This window comes from Hyla sarda, chromosome 5 (genome assembly GCF_029499605.1).
Source record: "Hyla sarda isolate aHylSar1 chromosome 5, aHylSar1.hap1, whole genome shotgun sequence".
NCBI lineage: Eukaryota > Metazoa > Chordata > Amphibia > Anura > Hylidae > Hyla > Hyla sarda.
Window position 1 is genome coordinate 124601577 of NC_079193.1, and position 26661 is coordinate 124628237.

At 43.1% G+C, this 26661-nt stretch overlaps 1 long non-coding RNA gene across 1 annotated transcript in view; it reads right to left on the bottom strand.

Moving 5' to 3' along the window:
• The window catches only part of LOC130273438 (uncharacterized), a 45068-nt gene extending 19372 nt beyond the window's left edge, over positions 1-25696 (bottom strand). The window contains exons 1-2 of the long non-coding RNA XR_008843994.1: positions 25571-25696; positions 23171-23249 (exon numbers count right to left, since the gene is read on the bottom strand). This is a non-coding gene — a long non-coding RNA (uncharacterized LOC130273438). The remainder of the gene's footprint in view (positions 1-23170; positions 23250-25570) is intronic.
• Between the last annotated feature and the right edge of the window lie 965 nt (positions 25697-26661).

Below are 26661 nucleotides of genomic sequence, written 5' to 3' on the forward strand. Positions count from 1 at the left end.
TATCAGTGTGCCTCCAGCTGTTGCAAAACTATAACTCCCAGCATGCCCAGACAGTCAATGGCTGTACATGCATGCTGGGAGTTGTAGTTATGCAACAGCTGGAGGCACCCTGGTTTGTTAAACACTCCCCATACATTCCACATACAATGGTCATCCCAGAACCAATTGGCAGTTTCCCATAGAGATATGTATTCAACATACAATGGTTCCGAGGCCCCAGAACCAATTACTATTTTTACATAGACATATGTACTCGACATATGATGATTTCAACATATGATGGTTCTCCTGGAACCAATTAATATCATATGTTGAGGGACCACTGTATTTGGTATCGCCGCGTGCGTAAATGTCCGAACTATTAAAATAAAATTTTAATGATCCCGTACGGTGAACGGCGTGAACGTAAAAAAAAAAAAAACGTCCAAAATTGCTACTTTTTAAATACATTTTATTTTAAAAAAAATTATAAAAAATGTATTAAAAGTTTTTATATGCAAATGTGGTATAAAAAAAAGTACAGATCATGGTGCAAAAAATGAACCCTCATACAGCCGCTTATACGGAAAAATAAAAAAGTTAGAGGTCATCAAAATAAGGGGATTATAAACGTACTAATTTGGTTAAAAAGTTTGTGATTTTTTTTAAGCACAACAATAATATAAAAGTATGTAATAATGGGTATCATTTTAATCGTATTGACCCTCAGAATAAAGAACACACGTAATTTTTACCGTAATTGTACGGCGTGAAAACGAAACCTTCCAAAATTAGCAAAATTGCGTTTTTCTTTTTATTTCCCCACAAAAATAGTGTTTTTTGGTTGCGCCATACATTTTATGATATAATGAGTGATGTCATTACAAAGGACAACTGGTCATGCAAAAAACAAGCCTTCATACTAGTCTGGCGATGAAAATATAAAAGAGTTATGATTTTTAGAAGGCGAGGAGGAAAAAACGAAAATGTAAAAATGTAATTGTCTGAGTCCTTAAGGCCAAAATGGGCTGAGTCCTTAAGGCCTTAAAGGGGTACTACCGTGGAAAACTTTTCTTTTTTTTTTTTTTATCAACTGGTGCCAGAAAGTTAAACAGATTTGTAAATGACTTCTATAAAAAAATCTTAATCCTTCCAGTACTTTTTAGGGGCTGTATACTAAAGATAAATCCAAAAAAGAAATGCATTTCCTGTGATGTCCTGACCACAGTGCTCTCTGCTGACCTCTGCTGTCCATTTGAGGAACTGGAGAAAATCCCCATAGCAAACATATGCTTCTCTGGACAGTTCCTAAAATGGACAGCAGAGGTCAGCAGAGAGCATTGTGGTCAGGACATCACAGGAAATGCATTTCTTTTTGGATTTCTCTTTAGTATACAGCACCTAAAAACTACTGGAAGGATTGAGATTTTTTAATAGAAGTGATTTAACTTTCTGGCACCAGTTGATTTAAAAAAAGTTTTCCACGGTGGTACCCCTTTAACCCCTTCAGGACCAAGCCCATTTTGGCCTTAAGGACCGGAGCGTTTTTTGCACATCTGACCACTGTCACTTTAAACATTAATAACTCTGGAATGCTTTTAGTTATCATTCTGATTCCGAGATAGTTTTTTTGTGACATATTCTACTTTAACATAGTGGTAAATTTTTGTCGATACTTGCATCCTTTCTTGGTGAAAAATCCGTAAATTTGATGAAAAATTTGAAAACTTTGCATTTTTCTAACTTTGAAGCTTTCTGCTTGTAAGGAAAATGAATATTACGAATACATTTTTTTTGGTTCACATATACAATATGTCTTCTTTATGTTTGCATCATAAAATTGATGAGTTTTTACTTTTGGAAGACACCAGAGGGCTTCAAAGTTCAGCAGCAATTTTCCGATTTTTCACAAAATTTTCAAACTTGATATTTTTCAGGGACCAGTTCAGGTTTGAAGTGGATTTTAAGGGTCTTCATATTAGAAATACCCCATAAATGACCCCATTATAAAAATTACACCCCCCAAAGTATTCAAAATGACATTCAGTCAGCGTTTTAACCCTTTAGGTGTTTCACACGAATAGCAGCAAAGTGAAGGAGAAAATTCACAATCTTTATTTTTTACACTCACATGTTCTTGTAGACCCAATTTTTGAATTTTTACAAGGGGTAAAAGGAGAAAATTTTGACTTGTATTTGTAGCCCAATTTCTCGCGAGTAAGCACATACCTCATATGTCTATGTAAAGTGTTCGGCGGGCGCAGTAGAGGGCTCAGAATGGAAGGAGCGACAACGGGATTTTGGAGAGTACGTTTTTCTGAAATGGTTTTTGGGGGGCATGTTGCATTTAGGAAGCCCCTATGGTGCCAGAACAGCAAAAAAAAAACACATGGCATACCATTTTGGAAACTAGACCCCTCGGGGAATGTAACATGGGATAAAGTGAGCCTTTATACCCCACAGGTGTTTCACGACTTTTGCAAATGTAAAAAAAATAATAATAATTTTTACCTAAAATGCTTGTTTTCCCAAATATTTTACATTTTTAAAAAGGGTTATAGCAGAAAATACCCCTAAAAATTTGAAGCCCAATTTCTCCCAATTCTGAAAACATGCCATATGGGGGTGAAAAGTGCTCTGCTGGCGCACTACAGGTCTCAGAAGAGAAGGAGTCACATTTGGCTTTTTGAAAGCAAATTTTGCTCTGGGGGCATGCCGCATTTAGGAAGCCCCTATGGTGCCAGGACAGCAAAAAAAAAACCCACATGGCATACCATTTTGGAAACTAGACCCCTCGGGGAACATAACAAGGGGTTAAGTGAACCTTTATACCCCACAGGTGTTTCACGACTTTTGCATATGTAAAAAAAAAAAAATTTTTTTTACCCAAAATGCTTGTTTTCCCAAAAAATTTACATTTTTAAAAAGGGTAAAAGCAGAAAATACCCCCCAAAAATTGTAGCACAATTTCTCCCGAGTACGGAGATACCCCATATTGGACCCTTAACTGTTGCCTTGAAATACGCCAGGGCTCCAAAGTGAGAGCGCCATGCGCATTTGAGGCCTAAATTAGGGACTTGCATAGGGGTGGACATAGGGGAATTCTACGCCAGTGATTCCCAAACAGGGTGCCTCCAGCTGTTGCAAAACTCCCAGCATGCCTGGACAGTCAACGGCTGTCCGACAATACTGGGAGTTGTTGTTTTGCAACAGCTGGAGGCTCCGTTTTGGAAACAGTGGTGTTCCAGATGCTTTGATTTTTATTGGGGAGGGGTATGTGTATATGTAGTGTTTTTTTACTTTTTATTTTATTTTTTGTTAGTGTAGTGTTTTTAGGGTACAGTCGCACGGGCAGGGGTTCACAGTAGTTTCTCGCTGGCAGTTTGAGCTGCGGCAGAAAATTTGCCGCAGCTCAAACTTGCAGCCAGATACTTGCTGTAAACCTCCGCCCATGTGAGTGTACCCTGTACGTCACAATGGGGGGGGGGGGGGGAACATCCAGCTGTTGCAAAACTACAACTCCCAGCATGCGCTGACAGACTGTACATGCTGAGAGTTTTAGTTTTGCAACAGCTGTAGGCACACTGGTTATGTATCACTGAGTTTGTGACCTAACTCGGTGTTTCACAACCAGTGTGCCTCCAGCTGTTGCAAAACTACAACTCCCAGCATGTACGGTGCATGGTGTACATTGACTGCTGAGAGTTGGAGTTTGCAACAGCTGGAGGCACACCGGTCGTGAAACACTGAGTTAGGTTAAAAAAAACTAAGTTTCATGACCAGTGTGCCTTCAGCTGTTGCAAAACTACAACTCTCCGCAGTCACCGACAGCCAACGGGCATGCTGGGAGTTGTAGTTATGCAACCAGCAGATGCACCACTACAACTTCCAGCATGCACTTTAGCTGTTTGTGCAAGCTGGGAGTTGTAATTATACAACAGCTGAAGGTACACTTTTCCATAGAAAAAATGTGCCTCCAGCTGTTGCAAAACCATAAGTCCCAGCATGCCCATAAGGGAATGCTGGGAGTTGTGGTGGTCTGCCTCCTGCTGTTGCATAACTACAGCTCCCAGCATGCCCTTTTTGAATGCTGGGAGCTGTTGCTAAGCAACAGCAGGAGGCTGTCACTCACCTCCAACGATCCACGCCGCGCAGATCAGTCCCTCGTCGCCGCCGCCGCTGCTCCTGGGGCCCCAATCCCAACAGGGACGCCGGGGATCGGGGTCCCCAGCACCCGGGGTGCACGTCCCGCACCCGCTCACGTCCTCCGGAAGAGGGGAGGAGCTGGTTGCGGGAGTGACACCCGCAGCAGGCGCCCTGATTGGTCGGCCGGTAATCCGGCCGACGAATCAGGGCGATCGTAAGGTGACCAGTGCCACCTCACCCCTGCAGGCTCTGGCTGTTCGGGGCCGTCAGAGACGGCCCCAATCAGCCAGTAATTCCGGGTCACCGAGTCACTGGAGACCCGATTGACCCGGAATCGCCACAGATCGCTGGACTGAATTGTCCAGCGATCTGCGGCCATCGCCGACATGGGGGGGCATAATGACCCCCCTAGGCGATATGCCGGGATGCCTGCTGAACGATTTCAGCAGGCATCCGGCTCCGGTCCCCAACCGGCTAACGGTGGGGACCGGAATTCCCACGGGCGTATGGATATGCCCTCAGTCCTTAAGGACTCGGAATGCAGGGCGTATCCATACGCCCTATGTCCTGAAGAGGTTAAGAGGGACTCCAAGACATGATCACAGGGAACCTGTAGGTGTTTATGTAAACACAGGTGGGCTGGAAAAGGGGGCTAAGACAACATAATAAAAGCCTATTGAAGGGGACCAAACTCTCTCTTTCTTCTGCTGGACACCAACCTCACCAGCTCCCTTTCAACTTCCTGTTTGGGCCTGATCTTGAAACAAAGTACTGCAACTACTTTCATGCCTGTTTTTTTTTGCTCATACTTGCTGTAAAGGTTCCATGAAGCTAAGTATTTCAGTATTATATTCTATGTTTTATATATAATAGTTGTACAGATTAAGGAAAATCCACCCAAATAGCCAACAAATAGTGTCTTCTGCTATAATTGTTGTACATGTGTTTCCTTACACTGCAGATTTAAGTTTCTAGCTATTTAGTATTATCTTTTTCCTCTCATAGCTAGAGTGTGTTTAGTTAGTTGTATATTAAACATCTTTATTTCTGCCAGTATTTGGGTGCGTAGTGTTATTGGATTATTGGTGTGCATTTAGGGTTGCCACCCTGCCTGTATTTTACCGGCACAGCCGGTATTTTCATCTACGTTCTGGGCTGTGCCGGTAAGTTTGGATGAAAAATACCGGCCATGCAATGGCCGGTATTTTTCATTCACTGACAGGGGCGGACTGAGCAGCATCCCCAGAAGAGAACTTCTTTCATGACCGGCAACTAAATTTTGCCTGTGACCTGCAGGCTGCCGCACTACAGTTTCAGCCCCCGACACAAAGCCCACTGACTGTCGGGCCTTACAATGCCCAGGTCTGACACCACCAGCCTGTGACAGGGAGAGCTCCGTGCGATGACAGGAAGAGATTGTACAGTGCTGGGGAGGGGGCGTGCACCTCCTGTCTCCTCTCTCCCCCTCCCCCGCCTTCTCTCTGCCGTGCAGTCTTACAACCCTCCATAGGCAGAGCAGGGATGGGAGAGGAGGAGAGGACGTGTATCCTGTCTCCCTCTGCTGCGCAGGGCGGGTGAGTGTCTGTGTTTATATGTGTCTGTGCATGTGTCTGTGCATGTGTCTCTGTGTGTCTGTGTATATGTGTGTCTGTGTATACATGTGTGTGTGTATATATAGGTGTGTGTGTATATATATATATATATATATATATATATGTGTGTGTGGGGGGTGGGTGGGGGGGTGGAGCTGCCTAATCTGGGGGACAACTATGCTCGTAATCTGGGGGACAACTATAATGATCTGGGGGACAACTATACTGATCTGGGGGACAACTATACTGATCTGGGGGACAACTATACTGATCTGGGGGACAACTATACTGATCTGGGGGGAAACTATGCTCGTATTCTGGGGGACAACTATACTGATCTGGGCGACAACTATACTGATCTGGGGGACAACTATACTGATCTGGGGGAAAACTATGCTCGTAATCTGGGGGACAACTATGCTGATCTGGGGGACAACTATACTGATCTGGGGGACAACTATACTGATCTGGGGGAAAACTATGCTCGTAATCTGGGGGACAACTATACTGATCTGGGGGACAACTATACTGATCTGGGGGAAAACTATGCTCCTAATCTGGGGGACAACTATACTGATCTGGGGGACAACTATGCTGATCTGGGGGACAACTATGCTGATCTGGGGGACAACTATACTGATCTGGGGGACAACTATACTGATCTGGGGGACAACTATACTGATCTGGGGGACAACTATGCTGATCTGGGGGACAACTATACTGATCTGGGGGACAACTATGCTCGTAATCTGGGGGACAACTACAGTATACTGATCTGGGGGACAACTATACTGATCTGGAGGACAACTATGCTCGTAATCTGGGGGACAACTATACTGATCTGGGGGACAACTATGCTCCTAATGTGGGTTACATCTATGCTGCCTAATCTGGGTTACATCTATGCTGCCTAATCTGGGGGACATCTATGCTGCCTAATCTGGGGGACATCTATGCTGCCTAATCTGGGGGACATCTATGCTGCCTAATCTGGGGGACATCTATGCTGCCTAATCTGGGTTACATCTATGCTGCCTAATCTGGGTTACATCTATGCTGCCTAATCTGGGTTACATCTATGCTGCCTAATCTGGGGGACAACTATGCTGCCTACTCTGGGGGACAACTATGCTGCCTACTCTGGGGGACAACTGTGCTCCTAATCTGGGGGACATCTATGCTGCCTAATCTGGGTTACATCTATGCTGCCTAATCTGGGTTACATCTATGCTGCCTAATCTGGGGGACAACTATGCTGCCTAATCTGGGGGACAACTATGCTGCCTAATCTGGGGGACAACTATGCTGCCTAATCTGGGGGACAACTATGCTGCCTAATCTGGGGGACAACTATGCTGCCTAATCTGGGGGACAACTATGCTGCCTAATCTGGGTTACATCTATGCTGCCTAATCTGGGTTACATCTATGCTGCCTAATCTGGGGGACAACTATACTGATCTGGGGGACAACTATGCTGCCTAATCTGGGGGACAACTATGCTGCCTAATCTGGGGGACATCTATGCTGCCTAATCTGGGGGACAACTATGCTGCCTAATCTGGGGGACATCTATGCTGCCTAATCTGGGGGACAACTATGCTGCCTAATCTGGGGGACAACTATGCTGCCTAATCTGGGGGACAACTATGTTGCCTAATCTGGGGGACAACTATGCTGCCTGATCTGGGGGACAACTATGCTGCCTAATCTGGGGAAAAACTACCCGGCCCTCCACAATATTTTTAGTTTCTCATGTGGCCCCATGGGATAAATAATTGCCCACCCCATTCCTCCTCAACCCCGGACATTCCTTAACCTGGAGCCGCCCGGGGAAAGTGAAGACAAGAGACTGGTGAGATCTCTCTGCAAAATTGTGTATTTAATGCAGTGTTTCCCAACCAGGGTGCCTCCAGCTGTTGCAAAACTATTACTCCCAGCATGCCCAGACAGCCTTTGGCTGTCCGGGCATGCTGGGAGTTGTAGTTTTGCAATAGCTGGAGGCACCCTGGTTGGGAAACACTGATTTAATGTTTTAATGTGTGAAACTATCTGCTGCGCTCTGTATCTAATCCTGTCATGTGTGATACTATCTGCTGAGCCTGTATATCCAAATCTGTCATGTGGGATATGAGCCTGTGTATCTAATCCTGTCATGTGCGATACTGCCTGATGAGCCTGTGTATCTAATCCTGTCATGTGCGATACTGTCTGCTGAGCCTGTGTATCTAATCCTGTCATGTGTGATACTATCTGCTGAGCCTGTATATCCAAATCTGTCATGTGGGATATGAGCCTGTGTATCTAATCCTGTCATGTGCGATACTGCCTGATGAGCCTGTGTATCTAATCCTGTCATGTGCGATACTGTCTGCTGAGCCTATGTATCTAATCCTGTCATGTGTGATACTGTCTGCTGAGCCTGTATATCCACATCTGTCATGTGGGATACTATCTGCTGAGCCTGTGCATCTAAATCTGTCATGTGTGATACTGTCTGATTAGCCTGTTTATCTGACGTTGCGCAGGGGGACGTCACTTGCCATCAGAGAGAGCCAGTGTTGCTGTCGCGCACCACCACTACCGCCGCTGCTGGCATAAATAGGGTTTTGGTAGGTATTCTCTAAATGTAAATTTTTTGTGCGATATAGGAAAATTCCCCCCCGCATATATATTGTATCCCTCCAATCCCCTATGCCATTTCTTAAACCCCCCTCCCATGCCCCGTGCCATTTCTTAAACCCCTGATCCCTCAGCCCCTGTGCAATCTGGCCCCTCCCCTTTTGTAGCTCCCCCCCACATAGCCACACCCATGACCGGTATTTTTCTGAGGGAAAGGTGGCAACCCTATGTGCATTGGATATTAGGATATAACTCTTCCAAAACTTTTATATTAACCCCTTAAGGACCCAGCCAATTTTCACTTTAGCAACCTGCCATTTTTTGCACATCTGAGCACTTTCACTTTAAGCATTAATTACTCTGAGATGCTTTTACCTTTCATTCTGATTCCAAGATTGTTTTTTCGTGACATATTTTACTTTATGTTAGTGGTAAAATTTGGTTGATACTTGCATAATTTCTTGGTGAAAAATTCCAAATTTTTATTTTAACTTTGAAGCTCTCTGCTTATAAGGAAAATTAATGTTACAAATAAATTATACATTGATTCACATATACAACATGTCTCCTTTATGATTGCATCATAAAGTTGACATGTTTTTACTTTTGGAAGAAATCAGAGGGCTTCAAAGTATAGCAGCAATTTTCCAATTTTTCACAAAATTTTCAAAATCGAAATTTTTCAGGGACCAGTTCTGTTTTGAAGTGGTTTTGAAGGGCTTTCATATTAGAAATACCCTACATATGACCCCATTATAAAATCTGCACCCCTCAAAGTATTCAAAATGACATTCAAAAGGTTTGTTAACCCTTTAGGTGTTTCACAGGAATAGCAGAAAATTGAAGGAGAAAATTCTAAATCTTCATTTTTTACACTGGCATGTTCTTGTAGACCCAGTTTTTGAATTTTTACAAGGGGTAAAAGGAGAGAAATCTTCCTAAAATGTGTAACCCAATTTCTCTCGAGTAAGGAAATACCTCATATGTGTATGTGAAGTGTTCGGCGGGTGCATTAGAGAGCTCAGAAGGGAAGGAGCGACAGTGGGATTTTGGAGAGTCAGTTTTTCTGAAATGGTTTTTGGGGGGCATGTCACATTTAGGAAGCCCCTATGGTGCCAGAACCGCAAAAATATGCCCCACATGGCATACTATTTTGGACACTACACCCCTCAAGGCACGTAACAAGGGGTCCAGTGAGCCTTAACACCCCACAGGTGTTTCACAACTTTTTGTTAAAGTTGGATGTGTAAATGAAAAAAAAAGATTTTGCTAGTTTCCCCCCCAAATTTAAATTTTTACAAGGGGTAATAGGAGAAAATGCCCCCCCCCCCCAAACCCCAAATTTTAACCCCATCTCTTCTGAGTATGGAAACACCACATATGTGGACGTCAAGTGCACTCCTGGCGGACTACAATGCTCAGAAGAGAAGGAGTCACATTTGGCTTTTGCAAATCAAATTTTGCTGAAATGGTTTTTGGGGGACATGTCCCATTTAGGAAGCCCCTATGGTGCCAGGACAGCAAAAAAAATTAATAAAATAAAACACATCGCATACTTTTTTGGAAACTACACCCCTCAAGGAACGTAACAAGGGGTACAGTGAGCCTTAACAACCCACAGGTGTTTGATGACTTTTTGTTAAAGTTGTATGTGTAAATGATTTTTTTTTCACTAAAATGCTAGTTTTCCCTCAAATTAAATTTTTTTACAAGGGATAATAGGACAAAATGTCCTATAAAAGTTGTAACCTTATCTCTTCTGAGTATGGAAATACCCCATGTGTGGACGTCAAGTGCTCTGCTGGCGCACTACAATGCTCAGAAGAGAAGTAGCGTCATTGAGCTTTTGGGGGAAAAAAAATTTGGAATGGAAGTCCGGGGCCATGTGACTTACAAAGTCCTCCGTGCTGCCAGAACAGTTGACCCCCACAAGGGACCCTATTTTGTAAACTACACCGCTCACAGAATTTAATAAGGGGTAAGTGAGTATTTACACCCCACTGGTGTTTGACAGATCTTTGGAACAGTGGGCTGTGCAAATGAAAAATTACATTTTTCATTTTCACGGACCACTGTTCCAAAAATCTCTGACACCTGTGGGGCGTAAATGCTCACTGTACCCTTTTTAACATTACATGAGGGGAGTAGTTTCCAAAATGGGGTCACATGGGGGGGTCCATTGTTCTGGCACTATGGGGGCTTTGTAAATACACGTGGCCTTCAATTCTGGACACATTTTCTCTTCAAAAGCCCAATGGCGCTCGTTTTCTCTTCTGAGCATTGTAGTTCGCCCGCAGAGCACTTTACATCCACACATGGGGTATGTTCTTACTCAGAAGAAATAGGGTTACAAATTTTGGGAGGCTTTTTTCCTATTTTTCCTTGTGAAAATGAAATATTTAGGGTAACACCAGCATTTTAGTGAAATTTTTATTTATTTTTTCTTCATTTTTCCATCCAACTTTGAAGAATTTTCATTAAACACTTGTGGGGTGTTAAAGCGCACTATACCCCTTGTTACGTTCCGTGAGGTGTGTAGTTTCCAAAATGGAGTCACATGTGGGTATTTCTTTTTTTGCGTTTATGTCAGAACCGCTGTAAAATCAGCCACCCCAGTGCTAATCACCAATTTAGGCCTCAAATGTACATAGTGCACTCTCACTCCTGAGCCTTGTTGTGTGTCCGCAGAGCATTTTATGTACACATATGGGGTATTTTCGTACTGAGGAGAAATTGCGTTACAAATTATGGGGGTCTTTTTTTCGTTTTACCGCTTGTGAAAATAAAAAGTATGGGGCAACACCAGCATGTTAGTGTAAAAATTGTAATTTTTTTATACTAACAAGCTGGTGTAGCCCCCAACTTTTCCTTTTCATAAGGGGTAAATGGAGAAAAAGCCCCCCAACATTTGTAGTGCAATTTCTCCCGAGTACGGAAATACCCCATATGTGGCTCTAAACTGTTTCCTTGAAATACGACAGGGCTCCGAAGTGAAAAAGCACCATGCGCATTTGAGGACTACATTAGGGATTGCATAGGGGTTGACATAGGTGTATTCTACGCCAGTTATTCCCAAACAGGGTGTCTCCAGCTGTTGCTAAATTCCCAGCATGCCTGGACAGTCAGTGGCTGTCCGGAAATGCTGGGAGCTGTTGTTTTGCAACAGCTGGATGCTCCATTTTGGAAACACTGCCATACAATACATTTTTATTGTGCGGGACAGTGTAAGGGGGTGTATATGTAGTGTTTTACCCTTTATTATGTGTTAGTGTAGTGTTTTTAGGGTACATTCGCACAGGCGTGTTACGGTGAGTTTCCCGCTAGGAGTTTGCGATGCGGCGAAAAATTTGCCGCAGCCCAAACTTGAAGCAGGAAACTTACTGTAAACCTGCCTGTATGAATGTACCCTGTACATTCACATGGGGGGGCAAACCTCCAGCTGTTGCAAAAGTACAACTCCCAGCATGTACTGACAGGCCGTGCATGCTGGGAGTTGTACTTTTGGAACAGCTGGAGGCACACTGGTTGGGAAACCTTCAGTTAGGTTCTGTTACCTAACTCAGTATTTTCCAACCAGTGTGCCTCCAGCTGTTGCAAAAGATGTAGTTATGCAACAGCTGGAGGTTTCGCAACTACAACTCCCAGCATGCCGAGACAGCTGTTTTCTGTTTGGGCATGCTGGGATTTGCAGTTTTGCAACATCTGGAGGGCCACAGTGATCTCCAAATTGTGGCCCTCTAGATGTTACAAAACTACAAATCCCAGCATGTCCAGACAGCAACATGCCCAAACAGCTGTTAGCTGTCTGGACATGCTGGGATTTGTAGTTTTGCAACAAACAGCTGCCTGGGCATGCTGGAAGTTGTAGTTTTGCAACATCTGGAGGGCTACAGTTAGAGACCACTGTATAGTGGTCTCAAACTGTACCCTCCAGATGTTGCTAGGCAACTCACCGGCTTCCATAGGATCCAGCCGCACGACATCGTCACCCACCGATCTCTGTCGCCCGCTGCCTCCGGAGGGATCTTCGGCGCCGGTCCTCTGTCGTTTCCCCGTTCTTCCCTATCTATTGTGGGTGGGCAGGACGGGGAAAACGAAAGTTAACCCCAACACCCCCGATCTGCTATTGGTCGTCGCTTCTGGTGACCAATAGCAGGGATAGGAGGGGTGGCTTCCCTGTTACCTCCCTCCTATCCCTTCAGGGGGATCGTAGGTGTCTTATACAACCGCGATCCCCCTTATATTCCGGGTCATCATAGACCCGTAATGACCAGGAATTGCGCAAATCGCAAGTGTGAATTCACTTGCGATTTGCTGCGATCACCGACATGGGGGGGGGGTCTGATGACCCCCCCTGGGCATTTGCACTCGATGCCTGCTGAATGATTTCAGCAGGCATCCTGGTCCGATCCCCATCCGGCGCGCGGCAGGGGCCGGAATACTCCATGATGTACGCGTACGTCATGGGTCCTTAAGTACCAGGGTGTCATGACGTACGCGTACGTCAAGGGTCCTTAAGGGGTTATGGAATATTATTCTGATCATTAACTAAGTAGTCTTCAAGGGGCTTCTTAACTAAAACGGTGATTTGTATGTTGGATATTGGCAATGTTCTCTAATTAACCCTTTAAGGACCCAGCCATTTTTTGCACATCTGACCACTGTCACTTTAAGCATTAATAACTCTGGAATGCTTTTACCTTTCATTCTGATTCCGAGATTGTTTTTTCATGACATATTCTACTTTACGTTAGTGGTAAAATTTTGTCGATACTTGCATCGTTTCTTGGTGAAAAATGCAAAAATTTGATGAAAAAATTGAAAATTTTGCATTTTTTTAACTTTGAAGCTCTCTGCTTATAAGAAAATTAATATTCCAAATAAATTATATATTGATTCACATATACAACATGTCTACCTTATGATTGCATCATAACGTTGACATGTTTTTTCTTTTGGGAGACATCAGAGGGCTTCAAAGTTCAGCAGCAATTTTCCAATTTTTCACAAAATTTTCAAAATCTAAATTTTTCAGGGACCAGTTCTGTTTTGAAGTGGATTTGAAGGGCTTTCGTATTAGAAATGCCCCACAAATGACCCCATTATAAAAACTGAACCCCCCCAAAGTATTCAAAATGACATTCAAAAGGTTTCTTAACCCTTTAGGTGTTTCACAGGAATAGCAGCAAACTGAAGGAGAAAATTCAAAATCTTCATTTTTTACTCTGGCATGTTTTTTGTAGACCCAGTTTTTGAATTTTTACAAGGGGTAAAAGGAGAGAATTCTTCCTAAAATGTGTAGCCCAATTTCTCTCGAGTAAGGAAATACCTCATATGTGTATGTCAAGTGTACGGCGGGCGCAGTAGAGGGCTCAGAAGCGAAGGAGCGACAATGGGATTTTGGAGAGTGAGTTTTTCTGAAATGGTTTTTGGGGGGCATGTCGCATTTAGGAAGCCCCTATGGTGCCAGAACAGAAAAAAAAAACACATGGCATACTATTTTGGAAACTACACCCCTCAAGGCACGTAACAAGGGGTCCAGTGAGCCTTAGCACCCCACAGGTGTTTGACGACTTTTTGTTAAAGTTGGGTGTGTAAATGATTTATTTTTTTCCACAAAAATGCTAGTTTTCCCCAAAATTTAAAATTTTTACTAGGGATAATAGGGCAAAATACCCACCAAAATTTGTAACCCCATCTCTTCTGAGTATGTAAATACCCTAAGTGTGGACGTCAAGTGCTCTGCTGGCGCAATACAATGCTCAGAAGAGAAGGAGTCACATTTGGCTTTTGAAAAGTGAATTTTGCTGAAATGGATTTTGGAGGGCATGTCGCATTTAGGAAGCCCCTATGGTGCCAGAACAGCAAAAAAAAACACATGGCATACTATTTTAGAAACTACACCCCTCAAGGAACACATAAGGGGTACAGTGAGCCATAAAACCTCACAGGTGTTTGACGACTTTTTGCTAAAGTCGGATGTGTAAATGAAAAAAAAAAATTTTTTCACCAAATTGCTGGTTTCCCCCCACTTTTTATATTTTTACAAGTGGTAATAGGAGAAAATGACCCCCAAAATTTGTAACCCCATTTCTTCTGAGTATGGAAATACCCAATGTGTGGACATCAAGTGATCTGCTGGTGCACTACAATGCTCAGAAGAGAAGGAGCACCATTGAGCTTTTGAAGACAGAATTTGGTTGGAATAGAAGTCGAGGGCCATGTGCGTTTACAAAGCCCCCCCCCCCCCCCCCCGTGGTGCCAGAACAGCGGACCCCCCCACGTGACCCTATTTTGGAAACTACACCACCCACAAAATTTAATAAGGGGTGCAGTGAGTATTTACACCCCACTGGCGTTTGACAGATCTTTGGAACAGTGGGCTGTGCAAATGAAAAATAAAATTTTTCATTTTCACGGACCACTGTTCCAAAAATCTGTCAGATACCTGTGGAGGGTAAATGCTCACTGTACCCCTTATTACATTACGTGAGGGGAGTAGTTTCCAAAATTGGGTCATATGTGGGGGGGTCCATTGTTCTGGCTCTATGGGGGCTTTGTAAACACACGTAGCCTTCAATTCCGGACAAATTTTATCTTCAAAATCCCAATGGTGCTCCTTCTCTTCTGAGCACTGTAGTTCGCCCGCCGAGCACTTTACATCCACATATGGGGTATTTTCTTTTGGGGGGCTTTTTTCCTATGTTTCCTTGTGAAAATGAAAAATTTTGGGTAACACCAGCATTTTTGTGATTTTTTTTTTTTTTTTTTCATTTTTCCATCCAACTTTAATGAAAATTCGTCAAACACCTGTGGGCTCACTATACCCCTAGTTACTTTCCGTGAGGGGTGTAGTTTCCAAAATGGGGTCACATGTGGGTATTTATATTTTTGCGTTTATGTCAGAACCGCTGTAAAATCAGCCACCCCTGTGCAAATCACCAATTTAGGCCTCAAATGTACATAGAGCATTTTACACCCACATATGGGGTATTTCTGCACTCAGGAGAAATTGCGCTACAAATTTTGGGGGGCTTTTTTTTCCTTTTAACACTTGTGAAAATAAAAAGTAAAGGACAACACCAGCGTGTTAGTGTAAAATGTTAAATTTTTTTACACTGACAGGCTGGTGTAGCCCCCAACTTTTCCTTTTCATAAGGGGTAAAAGGAGAAAAAGCCCCCCAAAATTTGTAACACAATTTCTCCCGATTACGGAGATACCCCATATGTGACCCTAAACTGTTTCCTTGAAATACAACAGGGCTCTGACTGAGTGAGAGAGTGCCATACGCATTTGAGGACTAAATTAGGGATTGCATAGGGGTGGACATAGGGGTATTCTACGCCAGTGATTCCCAAACAGGGTGCCTCCAGCTGTTGCTAAACTCTCAGCATGCCTGGACAGTCAGTGGCTGTCCGGAAATGCTGGGAGTTGTTGTTTTGCAACAGCTGGAGGCTCCGTTTTGGAAACACTGCCTTACAATATGTTTTTCATTTTTATTGGGGGGGGGGGGGGACAGTGTAAGGGGGTGTTTATGTAGTGTTTTACCCTTTATTATGTGTTCGTGTAGTGTAGTGTAGTGTTTTTAGGGTACATTCACATGGGCGCAGGTTTACAGTGAGCTTCCCGCTAGAAATTTGCGCTGCGGCGAAAAATTTGCCGCAGCTCATGCTTGAAGCAGGAAACTTACTGTAAACCAGCTCATGTGAATGTACCCTGTACGTTCACATGGGGGGGGGGGGGGCAAACCTCCAGCTGTTTCAAAACTACAATTCCCAGCATGTACTGACAGACCGTGCATGCTGGGAGTTGTAGTTTTGCAACAGCTGGAGGCACACTGGTTGGAAAACCTTCAGTTAGGTTCTGTTACCTAACTCAGTATTTTCCAACCAGTGTGCCTATAGCTGTTGCAAAACTACAACTCCCAGCATGTACTGATCGCCGAAGGGCATGCTGGGAGATCTAGTTATGCAACAGCTGGAGGGATCACAACTACAACTCCCAGCATGCCGAGACAGCTGTTTCGGCATGCTGGGATTTGCAGTTTTGCAACATCTGGAGGGCTACAGATAGAGACCACTGCACTGTGATCTCCAAACTGTGGACCTTCAGATACATAGTTACATAGTTACATAGTTAGTACGGTCGAAAAAAGACATATGTCCATCAAGTTCAACCAGGGAATTAAGGGGTAGGGGTGTGGCGCGATATTGGGGAAGGGATGAGATTTTATATTTCTTCATAAGCATTAATCTTATTTTGTTCCAGGAATGTATCTAATCCTGTTTTAAAGCTGTTAATTGTTCCTGCTGTGACCAGTTCCTGAGGTAGACCGTTCCATAAATTCACAGTCCTCACGGTAAAGAAGGCGTGTCGCCCCTTGAGACTAAACTTTTTCTTCTCCAGACGGAGGGGAGTGCCCCCTCGTCCTTTGGGGGGGGTTAACCTGGAACAGTTTTTCTCCATATTTTTTGTATGGGCCATTAATATACTTATATACGTTTATCATATCCCCCTTAAACGTCTCTTCTCAAGACTAAACAATTGTAACTCCTTTAATCGCTTCTCATAGCTAAGATGTTCCATTCCCCATATTAGTTTAGTCGCGCGTCTCTGCACCCTTTCCAACTCCGCAGTGTCCCTTTTATGGACAGGTGCCCAAAACTGAACAGCATATTCCAGGTAAGGCCGTACCAATGATTTATAAAGGGGGAGTATTATGTCCCTGTCCCTTGAGTCCATGCCTCTTTTGATACATGACAATATCCTGCCGGCTTTGGAAGCAGCAGCCTGACATTGCATGCTATTCTGTAGTCTGTGATCTACAAGTACACCCAGATCCTTCTCTACCAGTGACTCTGCCAGTTTAATCCCCCCTAAGACATACGATGCATGCAGGTTATTAGTACCCAGATGCATAACTTTACATTTATCCACATTGAACCTCATTTGCCAAGTGGATGCCCAGACACTTAGTCTATCCAAGTCATCTTGTAACTTATGCACATCCTCTATAGACTGTACTGTGCTACAAAGCTTGGTGTCATCTGCAAAGATAGAAACAGAGCTGTTAATACCATCCTCTATATCATTGATAAATAAATTAAACAACAGCGGGCCCAGTACAGAACCTTGGGGTACACCACTAATAACCGGGGACCAATCAGAGTACGAATCATTGACCACCACTCTCTGGGTAAGATCCATGAGCCAGTGTTCAATCCAGTTACAAACTAAAATTTCCAAAGACCTTAACTTACCTGTCAGACTTCTATGAGGGACAGTATCAAACGCTTTAGCAAAATCCAGAAACAACACTATATCCACAGCCATTCCTCTGTCAAGGCTTCTACTCACCTCTTCATAAAAGCAAATTAGATGTTGCAAAACTACAAATTCCAGCATGCACAGACAGCAAACAGCTATGTGGGCATGCTATGAGTTGTAGTTTTGCAAGATCTAGAGTGCTACAGTATAGAGATCACTGTGCAGTGGTCTATAAACTGTAGACCTCCAGCTGTTGTCTCAGACTGTAGCCCTCTAGATGTTGCTAGGCAACTTACCGGCTTCCGTCGGATCCAGGGAGCCGTGCTCTTCTGCTGCACGACATCGCCGCCCGCGCCGATCACCGCCGCCGATCCCGTCCCGCAGCTTCCACTGACGGGTAAGTGGATTTTCGGCGTTCGGTCCCTATCGGTTTCGCCTATTGTGGGTGGGCAGAATGGGGAAAACAAAAGTAAACCCCCCCCGCCCCTGATCTGCTATTGGTGGGGCACCAATAGCAGAGATAGGAGGGGTGGCACCTCTGCCACCTCACTCCTATTGCTAGAGGGGGATCGTGTGTGTCTTAGACAACCGCGATCCCCCTTATATTCCGGGTCACCGGGTCACCATAGACCCATATGACCCAGAATCGGTGCAAATCGCAAGTGTGAATTCACTTGCGATTTGCGCCGATCGCCAACATGGGGGGGTCTGATGGCATTTGCACGGGGTGCCTGCTGATTGATATCAGCAGTCACCCCGGCCCGGTCCCCGCCCGTCGCGCGGCGGGGACCGAAATTCCCACAGGCGTACAGGTAAGCCCTGGGTCCTTAAGACCCAGGTACAGAAGGCGTATCCATACGCCCTAGGTCCTGTACGGGTTAATAATACATATCTTTGAATAGATAAGGTGTGATAAGAGGGAACATTAAACAAATTCAGGGTCCTGTAGTAACACAACATATTTCTGGGTGTGTCAAAGAGTATCACTAGTAGCATTATACTGTTCATACAGAATATAAGACTGTTGCTTTTGTGTTCATTGTTTAAGGGTATTGTGTTTTTGTGTTCCTTGTTTATATTTCATTAGTGATTCGTCACTGGTAATCAATAGCATTGCTCTTATATGTAATGGTTGGTAGTATTGCATACATGATAGTTATTAGACACAGATTGTAAAGCATATAGAAAGTCTCCTGTTGTACATGTTACAAGATTGTGATTGTACCTTAGTTTTGTGTGCTGTAACTCTCCACTATATTCTCTAGTGTGGGAGGGCATACACACAAGTGTTTGTACGAGATACCCCAGTGTAGCCTGTTTGTGTATGTGTTAGTGATTGTCCTGCCATCAGATACTGTACTTGACATTCTGTTGTTCAGAATGAGTTTCCTTAGGAAGAAGTTGAGTGCATTGATGGAGGATAGAAGGCCCAAATTTGGGGCTGTACCACATTGGGATACCACTATGGACAGATGGAATGCCATAGCGGATGAGCTTATAAGTTTTAGTTCACCAGTGTATCCAGAGGTAGGAAAAGAAATAGGAGGTATGGCATTAAAGTTAGATTTAGGGGTTTATCCCAAAAATGAGAGCCGAGACGCGGCTGAGGTTGGTTGGATTCTTACATGCCCTAAAATGTGAGGTGCAGAGAAATGAGACACTTGAGAAAGAATTGCAGAGAAAAAACACAGAGTGTCCTTGATAGAGATAGGCAGATATGCATGCTGGAATCAGAGTTACTGGAATGGGAAAACCAATGTATAGATACTGATAAACTGTCTCAGTCTTATGCTGAGATCCAGGAGCTGAGGAATAAAATTGCTACTAGGTCACAATTAGAGACTGGTATGAAAAGCGAGTTCCCCAAAATGGTATCTGGTCTGGCCTCTTCCCATAATTCACAGCCACATTCCACAGCAGATTTACCCTCTGAAAAGGTCTGTGTTTCATCAAGCGCAAATAAGGGGGCACTAGAGAGTGAGATTGTAGAAGTTCCTAGTGTTAGTTTTGAATTACAGAAATTGAATAGCAACAATGTAAAGTACAAAGTGAATTGGAGCAGATTAGGAGTTGTTAGAAGTGTGTCTTTAGCAGTGAAACGTTATAGATCATCTATGAGGGATGACACCAAGAAAGCATATACAGCTAAAATGGTAAAGATTTGTTTTGCACGTGGTGTTGTAGGCCATATTGCTAGATACTGTAAAGCACATGGTAACAAAACTCAAAGTAAATACTGTTCAGCTAAATGTAATAGATGTGGTCTTAGTGGCCATATCTCCACAAGTTGCTATTCTACTGGAAACATGATACAGAGGGAACCAGGTAAATCCAGAAATATACATTCTTCCTCCAAGCAACGTTTTCCAGAGATACTGCTCAGCTTCCCCAATAAACCTCACTTTTCTATTCCCATGAAAGATGACATTACAAAATACATGTTCCTACAACAGGTCCAAGGTAAGCTTAACCCCTTAAGGACTCAGCCCATTTTGGCCTTATCACGATTTCTCCATCCGAATATCGGACAGAAAAATCTGATGGAAACGGATTATAAGAATCGTATACAATCGTATCTAAAAAATTACACTCATCCGATTAAAGAATTGTTAAAAAAAATCGTATGGTTCCCAAATTTGATCCGATTTTATCCGATTTGCTTCATAAAAATCGGATCATGTTCGTTGTCAAGGCTAAATAAAGCTTTATTATTCAAATCTTAAAAGGGGCGTGTTGAAAGGTTTATTGAGTGTACAAGGAGATAGGAGATATAGGAGTGCTTGTGTGAGAGAAATTTACAATGATTATATCATTGCTTATGCGAATGAGGATGCTGCAATTGAGGAGGAGGCAAAGGAGGTTACATAAAGTGCAGCAGCGCCGTTATTGGGTACACCCTGTCAATACTGTTAGGGAGAAGCATGGGGCCTTTCATGGTCTGTATAGCCAGCTTCAAAGATACCCTATAAAGTTTCAAGACTACATTAGAATGACTGTAGACAGTTTTGATAATCTACTGCAGCTGATTGGAGCTGATCTACAACGCCAGGATACAAGGTTCCGGAAATGTTTCTGCAACAGAAAGACTGGCTGTCACCCTAAGGTAGATATTCACTATATACACTTTTTTGGGGGGTGAATGAGGTGGGTGGGGGATTTGCTTGAATATCCGAGAATGTATATTGCCTGTGTCTAGTCTGAATACTATATTTCTTCATACTCAGGTACTTTGCCGCTGGGGAAAGTTTCAGCTCCCTGCACTACCAATATCGCCTTGGCAAGTCTACTGTTTGCTACCTTGTTAAAGAGACCTGTCAGGTTATCTGGGAAAAGCTGCAACCACAATACATGCCACATCCCACCTGTGATCAGTGGTTGGCCATTGCTGAAAAATTTAATGAAGTTGCAAATTTCCCTAATTGCATAGGGGCAGTAGATGGCAAGCACATTCGTATCAAGAAGCCGGCTCACAGTGGTTCAAGTTTCTATAATTATAAAAAGTTTTTCTCTATAATATTAATGGCAATAGCTGATGCCCAGTATCAATTTGCGGCAGTCGACATTGGTGCATATGGGCGTACAAATGACTCTAAAGTCTTTAAAGAATCATGCATGGGAAAACGACTATACCAGGGGACATTTAACATCCCAGCTCCACAACAACTCACAGGATCAAAGGGACCCCCAATGCCATTTGTCTTGGTAGGAGATGAAGCCTTCCTAATGTGTCCAAACCTTCTTAAACCGTATGGGTCACGAAGATTGAACCCCATAAGAAGAATATTTAATTATAGACTGACCAGGGCCCGCAGATTTGTAGAGTGTGCATTTGGCATACTGACTGCACGTTGGCGAATCCTGAACACTACTTTTCAACTTTCTCCAGATAACATAGACCAAATTGTTAAAGCATGTGTAGTGTTGCACAATTATGTAACCAGTTTGGAACCACTGAACATGGACCCAAGTGACAGCGAGTCCCAGCTGGACAGTTTACAAACTGTTTCTGCACGATCCACCAGAGCTATCCTAAATATCCGTGACCAATATGCAGAGTACTTCATCAGCCCACAAGGCAAAGTTCCATGGCAAGATAATCTTTGGGTATGTAATTGGTTTGAGGAGCTTTGGGTCCATTCATGGGGGGTATAAAACCTCTACAGAATAAATGTTTCCCAGTTGCCTATAGTAACCAATCAGATCGCTTCTTTCATTTATAAAAATTGCCTCTGCTAATAAGAAGGGATCTGACTGATTGCTATGGTCAACTTGCCTACTATTTATTTGCACAGCTTTTGATAACTCCCCTCCCCCTTATTATCTTTAATCTTCTATAAATGTACTAACATTTATTATTTTTCTCTTCACAGACTTCATCTGGAGGCATTTGACATGGTCAACAAGAACCAATTATATAACCAATTTTAATATTAATGTCGTTTGTTAAACTAATTTCGTATTTGTGAACTTAAAATAATGAAGACTTTTTTTAGAAATTTCTTTACTTTATAAAAGTAAAAAACATTGTACAATAAAATGTAAACATTACCCACAATTGGGTAAAAATCAAAGAATATTCAAACAAATCCTTTGAGAAACAAACAGTACAGGTATAAATTCTGCTGGCATTTTTTTAAACCTTCACAAAAAAGGTTCATTACAATGTTGGTATATTTTGCCACGTTGAAAATTTACCCTACATAGGGTGTTTAGAAATATATAACTTTATAAAACTTTTAAAACAAAAGGCAGCAAAAAGTGGCATACTAGTGCATAGAATTCCATGACTCTCTACAATCTCCATCAGAGTATTGTTCTGCAAAAAAATTGAGTGTCACCTTCTTCCTCCTCTTGTGTGCATGGATCATCACACTGCACTCAGCCAAGTTTGTACATCTCTGTGGCAGGTGATATTGCTGAGCTCAGTGTGATGATCCATGCTCACAAAAGGAGGCAGAAGACTGGACCAAAGGACCGAACAGCAACGGGGTAACGGAGGCAGGTGAGTTCTTCACAATGAACTCAAGTTCTTGGCAGAACAATACTCTTTTGGGCCTACAGCTGTTGTCAAAATACAATTTAAAGCATCTCCGCACACCAACAATGCTGAGAATTGTAGTTTGACAAAAGCTGGAAGCTGCCTGGTTGGGAAACATCCAGATTGAGATAGGTGAGAATCTTTAATAAAGTGCTATAGATCACTGTGGTCAGACAGAAAATAAATTAAAAAAGAAAATAACTTCCTGTGAATCACTTATACAGCAGCTTATACAGCACTTATACAGCAGTACTGGAAGGATTAAGATTTTTAAATAGAAGTAATTTACAAATCTGTTTAACTTTGTAGCACCAATTGATTAAAAAAAAAATGTTTTCCAGTAGAGTACCCCTTAGAGCAGTGGTGAGGTTATGCTGGGAGTTGTAGTTTCACTCACCATAACTGTAGAACTTACAAGTGACTACAGCTCTGATAGGACACAGAGAGGAGAATGTACAATGATATCAGTGACTACAGGTGATGTCTTCTCTATAGTCTTTCCTTATCTAATTCAGATGGTACATACCGCCTGGTCCAGCTAAAACTTCTGTCTGTAGAATGTGACGCCCAGACGTCTCCTCACTATGTCAGCGCATTCTCATCCTCTATATGAAAACAAGTATTATTATAAACCTGCCAGACACTGTATCCTCTAAATATAATACTACTATACACTATACTCTTTGATTATAAACCTTCCATACACCATACCCACTGAATATAATACTACCACACACTGTACATTCTGAATATAATACCAACACATACTGTACACTCTGAATATAAATCTGCCACATACTGTACCCCTGAATATAATACCGCCACACACTGTACCCTCTGAATATAATACTACAACACACTGTACATTCTGTATATAATACCATCACATACTGTACCCTCTGAATATAAATCTACCACATACTGTACCCCTGAATATAATACCGCCACACACTGTACCCCTGAATATAATACTACCACCCACTGTACTCTCTGAATATACTACCACAAACTGCGCCCTCTGAATTTAACGTTGCCATACAGTGCACCCTCTGAATATAATACCACAACCGCAGTAACACCCCTCAACATCCGTTAGCTGATGCTATTACCACGGGAGGGGGGTTTTGGTGGTGTTGCTAGTGGATGATGGGGGTGCTACTAGTGGGGGGGTGTTGCTGGAGGATGATGAGGGTGCAACTGGCCATCCCCCCTGGCAGTATCACCCCCATCATCCATCCGCAGGATCATCCTCCTGGCAGGAGCACTGCCATCATCCACCATCAGGATCTGCTGATGGAGGTGCTACTGCTGGGGGATGTTGCTGGTGGATGATGAGGGTGCTACTGCCAGGGGGGAGCATTAGGTAGGCAGCAGTTCCCCCACTTTAGGTAGGCAGCAGTTCCCCCACATTAGGCAGCATAGATTCCCCACATTTGGTACGTGTTCCCCCACATTAGGTAGCAATTTCCCCACATTAGGTAGCACAGATTCCCCACATTAGGTAGCAGTTTCCCCACATTAGGTAGCATAGAATCCCCACATTTGATAGCACAGATTCCCCACATTAGGTAGCATATACTCCCCACATTTGGCAGCACAGATTCCCCACATTAGGTAGCAGTTTTCCCACATTAGGTAGCATAGACTCCCCACATTTGGTACCATAGAATCCCCACATTAGGTAGCATAGACTCCACACATTAGGTAGCATAGACTCCGCACATTTGGTAGTAGTTACCCCACATTAGGCCGCAGGTTCCCCACAATGGGTCAAAGTCTCCCCACATTAGATCGCTGTTTAACCCCCCCCCACACACACACAAAAAAAAAACACATACAACACAGAGAGACACACACTCACAGACACACACAGAGTCACAGTCACACACACAGAGTCACACACAGAGTCACACAGTCACACACACACACAGAGTCACACAGTCACACACACACACACAGAAAATAAGGCATACTTGGCACACCAGAAGGCCTCCTACATAATTCCAATACAAGAAATGATTGTGGGCAGGGGTGTAGCGCTCCTGGGTCCCCCTGCAACACACACACACACACACACAGTCACATACACACACACACAGAGTCACACACACAGTCACACACAGTCACATACATACACACACACATACACAGAGTCACACACAGACAGAGATAGCGACAGACAGAGACAGACACACACACTCACCCATCCAGCGCAGCGCTCCTTCTCTCCTGGCGCCCTGCGAGTGACGTCACTGGCGTCCCATGCAGTGGTGCTGACGGACAGGCGCACAGCGGCGATGAAGGCCGGGGGGGGCAGCTGACAGACGTGCGCACAGCGGCGATGAAGGGCGTGGTGCTGATGGGCGCACAGCGCAGGTGAATGCCGGGGGGTGCTGTACGACGGGCGCACAGCGCAGGTGGAGGGAGGGTGCTGCCAGTGATTTACATTTTGAAAAGGCCTCTAGAAAGAAGCAATCACATTGGTTGCTATGGGCAACAGCACCACTCTTCCACTGCTCAGCTTTGGATAAATCTCTACCTGTGAGAGCATGGTGCAAAAAGAACAGCAGGAGCCCACCCCAATCACCACACAATATTGGAAGTACACAAGCAAGCATGCATTGTAAACACATGGTGAAAAAATAAAAACAGCAGGATCCCACCCAAAAACATAAAGTTATCATTGCAGCTATCCACTATATAACCCCTATCCCCCAAAGTAATATAAAGTGCAATGTTGAATGCAATAAAACATGGTAGCAGCACCAAACAGCCAATTTACTGTGGCTATACAATGAGAACACAGCCAATATAGGGAAATAAAAACATGCATAAAACATAGAAAATAAATCCTACACAAAATAAAATGTTTGAAAATTATATATTGATAACATAAAACATCTGAGAGATATCTGAGGAAACTTACTTTCAGAAGGGTACCTCACTCCTTGGGTGCATCAAGATGGTGTCCAGGCTTCACAGACTAGGTGTGTGTGGGGGGGGTAAGGTTGCTCTGACCTTTATATATAGAGCAGAGACTGCTGGGAGGAGGATTCTCAAAGTTTGTAGCAGTTTCCAGAAGTTGCTGGACCATTCTGTGGCTACTGCGCATGTGTGAACAAAAAATACGGGTGCGATTAATCTGATGAAATCGCACAGTTAAAGATCTTATCCGATTTACATTGAACTTCATTATATCTTTTTCAGATACGATTTGTACCCGATTTTCAGACTGGGGGAAAAATCGTGGTCAAACCCGATTTCAGACCCGAAAAAAAATCGTTTAAAATCGGATGCGGATCAAATCGGATGTGTATAAAAGATCAGATTTTTTCATGGAAGTCAATGAATCAGACTTTGTGTATGTTTTCATACGATTTTGATTTCTGAAATCGTGGTCTCAGGTCGGATAGAGAAATCGTGATGTAAATGCAGCCTTAAGGACTCTGTCCTTAGATCATAAAATGTATGGCGCAACCAAAAAACACTATTTTTGTGGGGAAATTAAAAAGAAAAACGCAATTTTGCTAATTTTGGAAGGTTTCGTTTTCACGCCGTACAATTTACGGTAAAAATGATGTGTGTTCTTTATTCTGAGGGTCAATACGATTAAAATGATACCCATTATTACATACTTTTCTATTATTGTTGTGCTTAAAAAAAATCTCTAACTTTTTAACCAAATTAGTACGTTTATAATCCCTTTATTTTGATGACCTCTAACTTTTTTATTTTTCCGTATAAGCGACGGTATGAGGGCTCATTTTTTGCACCATGATCTGTAATTTTTTTTGATACCACATTTGCATATAAAAAACTTTAAATACATTTTTTATAATTTTTTTTTAAATTAAATGTATAAAAAAAGTAGCAATTTTGGACTTTTTTTTTTTTTTACGTTCACGTCGTTCACCGTACGGGATCATTAACATTTTATTTTAATAGTTCGGACATTTACGCACGCAGCGATACCAAATATGTCTATTAACTTTATTTTTTACGCTTTTTGGGGGTAAA